Source organism: Arachis ipaensis, chromosome B4, assembly GCF_059453495.1.
Source record: "Arachis ipaensis isolate K30076 ecotype BB chromosome B4, ASM5945349v1, whole genome shotgun sequence".
Lineage (NCBI taxonomy): Eukaryota > Viridiplantae > Streptophyta > Magnoliopsida > Fabales > Fabaceae > Arachis > Arachis ipaensis.
In genome coordinates, this window is record NC_142439.1 from 24,871,072 (window position 1) to 24,884,279 (window position 13,208).

Sequence of the window (13,208 nt, forward strand, 5' to 3'; positions counted from 1 at the left end):
TTCCTTTTAGTTGCTGTTATTATCCTTTTTAAACAAACTTTCAATTTTGATACTGTTTGTACTCAGCAGCGAAAATTTATGAGACAATTTATTTTTGTCTCATGAATATCAGAAACCAGAACACAGCAGAGAAGAGAAAAGCTAACACCAGCATGTATCCTGGTTCGGTTGCCTTGTGCTATGCAACCTACGTCCAGTCTCCTCCACAACTATGGAAGAATTTCACTATAGTTAACAGTATTACATACACCAATTTCACAGGATTGACCCAATCCTTTCACACTCAAGTTCTAACCTAACTTGACATTGGCTATGCTAATACCTAACTATTCCTTTTAGTACTAACCTGATGAGCGGATAATTTATACGCTTTTTGGCATTGTTTTTAGTATGTTTTTAGTAGAATCTAGTTACTTTTAGGGATGTTTTCATTAGTTTTTATGTTAAATTCACATTTCTGGACTTTACTATGAGTTTGTACGTTTTTCTATGATTTCAGGTATTTTCTGGCTGAAATTGAGGGACTTGAGCAAAAATCAGATTCAGAGGTTGAAGGACTGCTGATGTTGTTGGATTCTGACCTCCCTGCACTCAAAGTGGATTTTCTGGAGCTACAGAACTCAAAATGGCGCGCTTCCAATTGCGTTGGAAAGTAGACATCCAGGGCTTTCCAGAAATATATAATAGTCTATACTTTGGCCGAGTTTAGATGACGTAAAAGGGCGTTGAATGCCAGTTCTATGCTGCTGTCTGGAGTTAAACGCCAGAAACATGTCACAAGCCAGAGTTGAACGCCAGAAATACGTTACAAACTGGTGTTCAACTCCAAGATTGACCTCTACACGTGTAACATTCAAGCTCAGCCCAAGCACACACCAAGTGGGCCCCGGAAGTAGATTTATGCATCAATTACTTACTTCTGTAAACCCTAGTAACTAGTTTAGTATAAATAGGACTTTTTACTATTGTATTAGACATCTTTGGATCATCTTTGATCAGTTTTATGCTATCTTAGAATTTCATGGGGGCTGGCCATTCGGCCATGCCTGAACCATTATCACTTATGTATTTTCATACGGTAGAGTTTCTGCACTCCATAGATTAAGGTGTGGAGCTCTGCTGTTCCTCAAGGATTAATGCAAAGTACTACTGTTTTTCTATTCAATTCAACTTATTCCGCTTCTAAGATATCCATTCACACTTCAACCTGAATGTGATGAACGTGACAATCATCATCATTCTCCCACGAACGCGTGCCTGACAACCACTTCCGTTCCACCTTAGATTGAATGAGTATCTCTTGGATCTCTTAATCAGAATCTTTGTGGTATAAGCTAGATTGATGGCAGCATTCATGAGAGTCTGGAAAGTCTAAGCCTTGTATGTGGTATTCCGAGTAGGACTCTGGAATTGAATGACTGTGACGAACTTCAAACTCGCGAGTGCTGGGCGTAGTGACAGACGCAAAAGGAGGGTGAATCCTATTCCAGTATGATCGAGAACCTCAGATGATTAACCGTGCTGTGACAGAGCATTTGGACCATTTTCACAAGAGGATGGGATGCAGCCATTGACAAGGGTGATGCCTCCAGACGATTATCCATGCAGTGACAGCGCATCGGACCATTTTCCAGAGAGGATAAAAAGTAGCCATTGACAACGGTGATGTCCTTACATAAAGCCAGCCATGGAAAGGAGTAAGACTGATTGGATGAAGACAGCAGGAAAGCAGAGGTTCAGAGGAACGAAAGCATCTCTATACACTTATCTGAAATTCTCACCAATGATATACATAAGTGTTTCTATCCTTATTTTCTATCTATTTATTATTTATGTTCGAAAACTCCATAACTATTTTATATCCGCCTGACTGAGATTTACAAGGTGACCATAGCTTGCTTCATACCAACAATCTCCGTGGGATCGACCCTTACTCACGTAAGGTTTATTACTTGGACGACCCAGTGCACTTGCTGGTTAGTTGTATCGAAGTTGTGAATGAAAAATAATTTATTAAGACATGCGTACAGAGTTTCTTACTTTTCTGAAGCTTTGATTTGACTTGATTAGAGAGTAGAGGAACGTTGCTTCTGGTAAGGCAAGATGGAGGGAATTGAAAATCAATTCGGGCTTGGATCGGGTTCTTCTCAAGTTCAGCCCGTTGGTGCCTTGCCTTGCTTCTTGGAAGACTTTTGCTTGAGATGAAAGACTTGGGCTTGTCTTCCTTACCATTCAGCCCATTAGCATATATCTTTTGTTTGATGTTGGGCTGCTGCAACACTTGTTTTTAGCCTGCATCACTTATCAAAAATAATCAAAACTAATTGGGTGATTAGCCCACTAGTCAAATGTTTGTCATCATCAATTTTATTAATTAATTTCTTAACTCAACAATCTCCCCCTTGATGACAAACATAATCAAGCAATGATCAAAGGAATTTAAATTTTAGTAAGGTTAGAAAACTTCCTTTTGATGTTTCTTGCTTTAGTGTTGCTCCCCCTTTCCTTTTCAAGATTAGCTCCCCCTGGAATTATGCTTTCTTCTTTATTCCTGTTTTACATTGTACTAAAAGATAACACAATAGAGAGCTATTCACAATTATCTTGTCTAAGGGATATCAAACAAACAACACTATATAATCAGCCCAATCATTAAGCTAATATCATCAGCAGGTGAAATCAAGTATTAATGCAGCAAAAAATCCCAAAAGAAGTACTAGGATCTGCTATACTATTGCTATACTATTGCTATTACTCCCCCTTTTGTCATCAAGGGTGGATAATAAGCAAGATTAACAAAAACAAAGTCTTGCATCCTGCAGAAAAGAGTTAGTCCATAGTGCAAAGTACTGACTAAACTACCAAAGGTGCATCAATATCTAGAGTTATTACAGTCATCCAAAATGAAACAGTTCAAAAGTAGCTAAAGAAACAGAATTCATGAGACAAAAAGAGAGCAGCAGCAACAGTTTTCATGAGACAAATCCTAGGCATCAGAACCATTCCCCTACGAAGCAGCTTCCTCTTCAACATTAGTGGCAATGTCTTCATCATTGTGAAGGTTATCAATGAAGGTCATGAGCACAGCCACCCTACCTCTTGATTTTCTCAGAAAATTCTCATGCTTGCTAGCTAGCTTCCTTTGTTCCTTGCTCATGGCAATCATGTGGTTTGATTGGGAAACAAATTCTTGAGCAACATCCTTGACCACATTTAGTAGAGCAGATTTCTTCCCAGTTGAGATGGAAGTTCCCTCGATGGAAGGAGGAGGAGAGTCATCTGGAATGAACTCTTCATCATCATCATCTAGAACCACTCTTTCAGATCTAGTGGGTCCTTTGTTCTGTTTCACTGAATCACCCCGTTTTAGGTATGAATGTCTGTTTTCATAAGCCTCATTTGACAGATCAACACCAAAATTCTCAAATATGCAAGTTAAAAACATGTCATAAGGTAGTACTTTATCTTTCACACTTCTAACAGAATCAAACATGTATCTAGCCATCAAATAGGCAAAAGAGATTTCTGTTTTAGTGATTAGGGCATACAAAACAAGTGTGTCCGTGTAAGAAACCTTTTGATATGAACCACTTTGAAGAATCAAGATGTGATTAACAATTCGATGCAACTGAGCATGTTCATATCCTAGGGCTTTGTGAGTGGGTGTGATGCAATCAATTAAGGAAACATGTTCACAAATGTGAGCCAAAGCATCATGGTAAGAGATACCAACTCCATCATCCCACTTTACAGATGTATAAGCACACGGCCCAACATCAGTGTACTTCAAGGAGTCACTGATAGTTTCATTATTCAAGATAATGTCTCTGCCATTAACATAAGAATGCACACTTCCTTCATGGTAAGTCATGTTTGCATAAAATTCTTTGACTAACTGAGGATATAAATGTTTTTTGATTTTGAAAAGGTGATTCCAGTCTAAAAACTCCAAATTTTCAACAAAAGAAAAGCCTTTCTTTTTCAAATCAGGTAAATCAGCCAGAAAAGATGGACATAGAGTACGATACTGAATAACTCCCTCATAAAAATCGTGGTTCATGGCAAATTTGAAACGATGGGGTTAAAGTCTGAGTGAGATGTCATGTAGTGTGATTTGTGAGAAAAAGGATTAATGTCTGGTTCTCTAACAGATTTGAGAGGGCGATGAGGGTTACCTCTTTGTGATCGAATAGGGACAGACCTTGACTTAGGTTTTGCTGTCTCAGGAACAGGTTCTTCAACAGCAGGACGCTTCCCCTTGGATGAGTCAGGTTTCGAAGAGCTTGGTTTGGAGGGCGTCGTCTTAGGTGGTGGCGTCGGCTTGGCAGGAGCAGGATATCTTGGAGTATTTTTGGTCCGAGCCATGGGGTCACAGCGAGGAGGAGAGGTAGGAGGAGAAGGAGATGGAGTGAAGGTTCGGTCTTGGGAACGAGTGGAAGGCTTTGAGGGAAGCTTGTACACTTTTTCACGAGGAGGCCTTTTAGCAATGGTCTTCTTCCTCATTTGGTTGGTTTCAGTCTTTTGAGGAGAGAGGCAGTGAAGTGAGTGGGAAGAAACCGAAGAGTTTGAGGAGAAGTTATGGAGGGAAGAGAGGGAGTGTTGGTAACCGTACCCAAAAGTGGATTTCCAAAACCATGCAACTGCATCACCATTTGAAAAGACTTGAAAAGACATGACCTCATAAAAGAAAGATTTGATTTGATTTTCAAAACAAGAAAATTTAATTTTAAATTTTCGAAATAAAAAAAATCAAACAGAAAAGCCTCTTTTTTTTTTGAAAAAAATTAAAATAAAGCTTTTTCAAAAAATAAACGCCCATGCCAAAAAAAATTATAAACCAAAAAATGTAACATTCATATTTGGGCCCAGAGATGGTTGGACTTAAGGAAACACATAGGACTGCCCAGATCTGACTTAAGGTTGGCCCAGATTAGCTTTCACTTGAAACAAGCCCAGAACATGCTGGTTTGAAGGAAACGTTCATCACCTGCCCAGAATTATCTCATACCTGTTTATGAGACAAAAAGCTCCAGCAAATACATCAGCACTTTTCAAATAGAGAATCATAACTCAAAATTCCTAGACAAGTCCTAAGCATGCAGAATCTATCCTCAGCTAATGGTTTTGTAAAAATATCTGCTAATTGCTCCTCTGATTTAACAAATTGAATGCAAATATCCCCCTTTTGGACATGTTCTCTTATTGAGTGAAATTTCACTTCAATATACTTAGTCCTAGAGTGCAAGACTGGATTTTTAGAAATATTAATGGCACTCATATTATCACACATCAAGGGAATATTTTCAACCTTTAATTTGTAATCAGCAAGCTGTGTTTTTAACCATAAAAGTTGAGAACAGCAAGAAGAAGCAGCTATATACTCAGCCTCTGCAGTGGATAAGGCCACTGTTGGTTGCTTCTTGCTTGACCAAACATTCAATGACTTTCCAAGGAAGCAACATAGGCCTGAAGTGCTCCTTCTATCAACTCTATCACCAGCAAAGTCTGCATCACAATAACCAACTGCAGAAAAATCATCAATCTTAAGATACCAAAGACCAAAATTGGATGTGCCATGAACATATCTAATGATACTTTTAACTGCAGAAAGATGTAACTCTTTAGGTTTGGGTTGGAACCTAGAACACAATCCAACACTTTGCACAATATCGGGTCTAGAGGAAGTTAAGTACATAAGAGAACCAATCATTCCTCTATACCTAGTCTCATAAACATCTTTCTCAGTTTCTCCCTTATCTAATTTAGAACTAGGATGCATGGGAGTTCCCATGGGTTTGGCATTTTTCATACCAAATTTCTTGACTAATTCCTTGGCATACTTCTCTTGATGAATGAAAATACATTTTTCAGTTTGTTTAATTTGCAGCCCAAGGAAGAAATTAAGTTCACCCATCATACTCATGTCAAATTCACTTGTCATGAGTTTTTCAAATTCAGAACAAAGGGATTCATTTGCTGATCTAAAAATAATGTCATCAACATATATTTGGACTAAAATAAAAGAATCATTAGAGTTCTTGATGAATAGATTTGTGTCAGTGGTGCCTCTTTGAAAATCATTTTTCAAAAGAAAAGAACTAAGTCTCTCATACCAAGCTCTAGGAGCTTGTCTTAAACCATAGAGAGCTTTAGACAATTTGAAAACATGATCAAAATGTTCTTTATTTTCAAAACCAGGAGGCTACTCCACATACACCTCTCTATCTATCACACCATTTAAAAATGCACATTTCACATCCATTTGATATAGTTTAAAACCACAAAATGCAGCATAGGCTAAGAGAAGTCTTATGGCTTCCATTCGGACAACAGGGGCAAAGGATTCATCAAAGTCTATTCCTTCTTCTTGGTCATATCCTTGTGCCACTAGCCTTGCCTTGTTTCTTGCAATGCTACCATCTTCTCCCAACTTGTTCCGAAAAATCCACTTGGTGCCGGTCACTTTCTTTCCACTTGGCCTTGGAACCAAAGTCCATACTTGGTTCTTTTCAAACTCAAGAAGCTCATCCTCCATAGCTTTAACCCAAGAAGGGTCACTGAGTACTTCCTTGACGTTTTGAGGCTCTATTTGTGAAAGAAGGGCAATGTTTGATCCTTCATTTGTCTTTCTAGTAGAAGACCTTGTTTGCACTCCATGAGAGACGTCCCCAATGACAAATTCCTCAGGATAATTCTTCAAGAATCTCCATTCACGAGGTCTAGTGGACTTGGATGCAGATTGAGATACCAAGGGATTCTGGGTGCTGCTGGCTTCAGGATTTCCTTCAGATTCATGAGACAAAATGGAATTGTCTCTCGAATTTTCAGCAGTTGCAGTTTCTGGTTCAGTTTGACCAGAATGTCCTTTCTCTTGATTTTGCACAGTTTCAGCTTCCTTTTGAGCTTGATTTCCTGCATCACAATCTTTCAAAATACTTTGTACTAAGTTAGTGTCACAGAATGTGACATGTATGGACTCCTCAATAATTCTAGCATCTTGATGATAAACCCTATATGCTTTACTAGTTGTGGAATATCCTACAAACAAACACTCATAAGCCTTTGGATCAAATTTTTTCAAATTTTCTTTGTTATTTTAAACAAAACATTTGCATCCAAAGATGTGTAAGTAGTCTAAGTTTGGTGGGTAGCCTTTCCAAAGTTCATAAGGGGTTTTCTTCAAAAATTTCCTTATGATTGTTCTATTTAAAATGTGGCATGCTGTGTTAACCGCTTCACCCCAAAGGAATTTTGGAACATTACTCTCACAAAGCATAGCTCTTGTCATCTCTTGTATGCTTCTATTTCTTCTTTCCACAACACCATTTTGTTGTGGTGTTCTTGGACAAGAGAAGTTGTGAGATATTCCAAATTCATCACAAAAGGATTCAAACAAATTATTTTCAAATTCAGTTCCATGATCGCTTCTTATAGAAGAGATTTTCAAATCCTTTTCATTTTGAATTTTCTTGCAAAAAGGTTCAAAGACCAAAAATGCTTCATTTTTGTGTGTGATGAGCGGATAATTTATACGCTTTTTGGCATTGTTTTTAGTATGTTTTTAGTAGGATCTAGTTACTTTTAGGGATGTTTTCATTAGTTTTTATGTTAAATTCACATTTCTGGACTTTACTATGAGTTTTTGTGTTTTTCTGTGATTTCAGGTATTTTCTGGCTGAAATTGAGGGACTTGAGCAGAAATCAGATTCAGAGGTTGAAGAAGGACTGCTGATGCTGTTGGATTCTGACCTCCCTGCACTCAAAGTGGATTTTCTGGAGATACAGAACTCGAAATGGCGTGCTTCCAATTTCGTTGGAAAGTAGACATCCAGGGCTTTCCAGCAATATATAATAGTCCATACTTTGGCCAAGAATAGATGACGTAAACTGGCGTTCAACGCCAGCTTTCTACCCAAATCTGGCGTCCAGCGCCAGAAAAGGAGCCAAAACCAGAGTTGAACGCCCAAACTGGCACAAAAACTGGCGTTCAACTCCAGGAATGACCTCTATACGTGTAACACTCAAGCTCAGCCCAATCACACACCAAGTGGGCCCCGGAAGTGGATTTATGCATCAATTACTTACTCATGTAAACCCTAGTGACTAGTTTATTATAAATAGGACCTTTTACTATTGTATTAGACATCTTTGGTCTCAGTTTTAATCCATTGTTCATCTTTGGATTACCTTATGATCCTTTGATCACGTTTTGGGGGCTGGCCATCTCGGCCATGCCTGGACCTTCACTTATGTATTTTCAACGGTAGAGTTTCTACACTCCATAGATTAAGGTGTGGAGCTCTGCTGTTCCTCAAAGATTAATGCAACGTACTACTATTTTCTATTCCATTCATCTTATTTCGCTTCTAAGATAATTCATTCGCACTTCAACCTGAATGTGATGAACGTGACAATCATCATCATTCCCCATGAACGCGTGCCTGACAACCACTTCCGTTCTACCTTCGACTGAATGATTATCTCTTAGATTTCCTAATCAGAATCTTCGTGGCGTAAGCTAGAATGATGGCGGCATTCAAGAGAATCCGGAAAGTCTAAACCTTGTCTGTGGTATTCTGAGTAGGATTCAATGATTGAATGACTGTGACGAGCTTCAAACTCGCGATTGTGGGGCGTTAGTGACAGACGCAAAAGAATCAATGGATTCTATTCCGATATGATCGAGAACCGATAGATGAATAGCTGTGCTGTGACAGAGCATGTTAGCATATTATTCACTGAGAGGAGGGGATGTAGCCACTGACAATGGTGATAGAGTCTTTTTGTTTTGTTTTCAAAAATTTTTCAAAAATCTTTCAAAAACTTCTCATCTGTTTTCGAAAAAAAAAATGTGTTTTCAAAAATAAATTATTCTATGGCTTCAAAATTTTTAAGAATGAATTCTAGTGTTTCATGAAATATGTTGACTCATATCTGGCTGTAAAGCCATACCCAAACTACTTTGGGATTGGTATTCAACTAATCACTCCAGCCCATGTAATTATATGCTAAAGCTTGGCTGGCTGTTAAGCCATGCCAGACCCTTTGATTGGAGCTTTAAGACTAACATGGCAAGATTCCTGGAATTCATATTAAAAATTTTGGAATCCTTATTTTTCCTTTTTCTAAATAATTTTCGAAAAATATAAAATAAAAATCCAAAAAATTAGAAAATCATAAAAATAAAAAATATTTTGTGTTTCTTGTTTGAGTCTTGAGTCATGTTATAAGTTTGGTGTCAATTGCATATGCATCTTGCATTTTTCGAAAATATCATGCATTCATAGTGTTCTTCATGATCTTCAAGTTGTTCTTGGTAAGTCTTCTTGTTTGATCTTGATGATTTTTTGTTTTGTGTCTTTTCATGTTTACCATATGCATTCTTGAATTCTTAGTGTCTAAGCATTAAAGAATTCTAAGTTTGGTGTCTTGCATGTTTTCTTTGCATTAAAAATTTTTCAAAATTGTGTCTATGATGTTCATCTTGCCATTCATAGTGTTCTTGGTGTTCATCTTGACATTCATAGCATTCTTGCATGCATCACATGTTTTGATCTAAAAATATCATGCATTGCATCATTTTAGTGTTTTTCTCTTGCATCATAAAAATTCAAAAAAAAAAAATATCTTTCCCCTTTTTCTCTCATCAAATTCGAAAATTTGGATTGACTTTTTCAAAATTTTTTAAAAATCAAGTTGTTTCTTATGAGTCAAATCAAATTTTCAATTTGAAAATCTTATCTTTTTCAAAATCTTTTTCAAAATCTTTTTCAAAAATCAAATCTTTTTCAAAATTCTTAGTTATTTTCGAAAATTCCAAAAATATTTTTCAAAAATCTTTTTCATATTTTTATATCAAATTTTCGAAAACAACATAATCAATTAATGTTTTGATTCAAAAATTTGAAGTTTGTTACTTGCTTGTTAAGAAAGATTCAAACTTTAAGTTCTAGAATCATATCTTGTGATTTCTTGTGAATCAAGTCATTAATTGTGGTTTTAAAAATCAAATCTTTTTCAAAACTAATTTTTATCATATCTTTTCAAAATATCTTCTTATCTTACCTTTTTCAAAAAGTTGGTTTCAAAATATCTTTTCTAACCTCCTAACTTCTTATCTTTTCAAAATTTGTTTCAACTAACTAACTAACTTTTTGTTTGTTTCTTAACTTTTTCAAAACTACCTAACTAACTCTCTCTCTCTAATTTTCGAAAATATCTTCCCCCTTTTTCAAAAATTTCTTTTTAATTAACTAATTATTTTTATTTTTATTTTTTATTTAAAAAAATTTTTTTTTTTTCGAAAAATACTAACATTTTTCAAAAACCATTTTCGAAAATCACTAACTCTCTTTCAAAAATATTTTTCGAAAATTCTCCCTCTCTCATCTCATTCTATTTATTTATTCATCTACTAACATCTCATCTCACATCTCAATCCTCATCACAGTTGGTTTTCTTCCATTCCATTACATTCTTTTTCTCCCTCTTTTCTTTCACTCACAAAGGAATCCCTATACTGTGGTATAAAGGATTTCTATTATTATTATTTTTCTGTACCTTCTTTTTTGTCATATGAGCAGGAGCAAAGACAAGAACATTCTTGTGGAAGCAGATCCAGAACCTGAAAGGACTCTGAAAAGGAAACTAAGAGAAGCTAAAATACAACAATCCAGAGATAACCTTTCAGAAATTTTCGAACAGGAAGAGGAGATGGCAGCCGAAAATAATAATAATGTAAGGAAGATGCTTGGTGACTTTACTGCACCAAATTCCAATTTACATGGAAGAAGCATCTCCATTCCTGCCATTGGAGCAAACAACTTTGAGCTGAAACCTCAATTGGTTTCTCTGATGCAGCAGAACTGCAAGTTTCATGGACTTCCATCTGAAGATCCTTTTCAGTTCTTAACTAAATTCTTGCAGATATGTGATACTGTAAAGACTAATGGAGTAGATCCTGAAGTCTACAGGCTCATGCTTTTCCCTTTTGCTGTAAGAGACAGAGCTAGATTATGGTTGGATTCTCAACCCAAAGACAGCCTGAACTCTTGGGATAAGCTGGTCACGGCTTTCTTAGCCAAGTACTTTCCTCCTCAAAAGCTGAGCAAGCTTAGAGCTGATGTTCAAACCTTCAGACAAAAAGAAGGTGAATCCCTCTATGAAGCTTGGGAAAGATACAAACAGTTGACCAAAAAGTGTCCTTCTGACATGCTTTCAGAATGGACCATCCTGGATATATTCTATGATGGTTTATCTGAGCTATCAAAGATGTCACTGGACACTTCTGCAGGTGGATCCATTCACCTAAAGAAAACACCTGCAGAAGCTCAAGAACTCATTGACATGGTTGCTAATAACCAGTTCATGTACACTTCTGAAAGGAATCTTGTGAATAATGGGACGCCTATGAAGAAGGGAGTTCTTGAAGTTGATACTCTGAATTCCATATTGGCTCAGAATAAAATATTGACTCAGCAAGTCAATATGATTTCTCAGAGTCTGCATGGAATGCAAGCTGCATCCAACAGTACTCAAGAGGCATCTTCTGAAGAAGAAGCTTATGATCCTGAGAACCCTGCAATAGCAGAGGTAAATTACTTAGGTGAACCTTATGGAAACACCTATAACTCATCATGGAGAAATCACCCCAATTTCTCATGGAAGGATCAAAAGTCTCAACAAGGCTTTAATAATGGTGGAAGAAACAGGTTTAGCAATAGCAAGCCTTTTCCATCATCCACTCAGCAACAGACAGAGAACTCTGAACAAAATGCTTCTAATTTAGCAAATTTAGTCTCTGATCTATCTAAGGCCACTGTGAGTTTCATGAATGAAACCAGGTCTTCCATTAGAAATTTGGAAGCACAAGTGGGCCAGCTGAGTAAAAGGATCACTGAAATCCCTCCCAGTACTCTCCCAAGCAATACAGAAGAGAATCCAAAAGGAGAGTGCAAGGCCATTGACATAAGCACCATGGCCGAACCCAATGAGGGAGAGGAGGACGTGAATCCCAAGGAGGAAGACCTCCTGGGACGTCCAGTGATCAATAAGGAGCTTCCCTCTGAGGAACCAAAGGACTCTGAGGCTCATCTAGAGACCATAGAGATTCCATTGAACCTCCTTATGCCCTTCATGAGCTCTGATGAGTATTCCTCTTCTGAAGAGAATGAGGATGTTACTGAAGAGCAAACTACCAAGTTTCTTGGTGCAATCATGAAGCTGAATGCCAAATTATTTGGCATTGATACTTGGGAAGTTGAACCTCCCTTGTTCATCAATGAACTAAGTGATCTGGATCAACTGACATTGCCTCAGAAGAGACAGGATCCTGGAAAGTTCATAATATCTTGTACCATAGGCACCATGATATTTAAGGCTCTATGTGACCTTGGTTCAGGGATAAACCTCATGCCCCTCTCTGTAATAGAGAAACTGGGAATCTATGGGGTGCAAGCTGCTAAAATCTCATTAGAGATGGCAGACAGCTCAAGAAAACAGGCTTATGGACAAGTAGAGGACGTGTTAGTAAAGGTTGAAGGCCTTTACATCCCTGCTGATTTCATAGTCCTGGATACTGGAAAGGAAGAGGATGAATCCATCATCCTAGGAAGACCTTTCCTGGCCACAGCAAGAGCTGTCATTGATGTTGACAGAGGTGAAATAGTCCTTCAATGGAATAAGAACTCCCTTGTGTTTAAAACTCAAGGATTTCCCTCTGCAACCATGGAGAGGAAGCAGAAAAAGCTTCTCTCAAAGCAGAGTCAACCAAAGCCCCCACAGTCAAACTCTAAGTTTGGTGTTGGGAGGCCATATCCAAACTCTAAGTTTGGTGTTGAACTCCCATATCCAAACTCTAAGTTTGGTGTTGGAGAGTCTCAACAATGCTCTGAACATCTGTGAGGCTCCATGAGAGCCCACTGTCAAGCTATTGACATTAAAGAAGCGCTTGTTGGGAGGCAACCCAATTTTTATTTATCTAACAATATTTTTCTTAGTTATATGTCTTTATAGGTTCATAATCATGTGGAGTCACAAAATAAACAAAAAAATCAAAAACGGAATCAAAAACAGCAGAAGAAAAATCACACCCTGGAGGAAGAACCTGCCTGGCGTTCAACGCCAGAACAAAGCATGGTTCTGGCGCTGAACGCCCAGAACAAGCATGGTTCTGGCGTTCAACGCCAGAAATGGCAGCAAATGGGCGT

General features: G+C 37.6%; 1 non-coding gene across 1 annotated transcript; it reads right to left on the reverse strand.

Annotated features, from left to right (window-relative positions):
* Positions 1-11,109: 11,109 nt before the first annotated feature.
* Positions 11,110-11,217, reverse strand: LOC148566948 (small nucleolar RNA R71). Its single transcript, XR_015882126.1, has one exon. It is a non-coding gene; the product is annotated as a small nucleolar RNA R71 (small nucleolar RNA).
* Between the last annotated feature and the right edge of the window lie 1,991 nt (positions 11,218-13,208).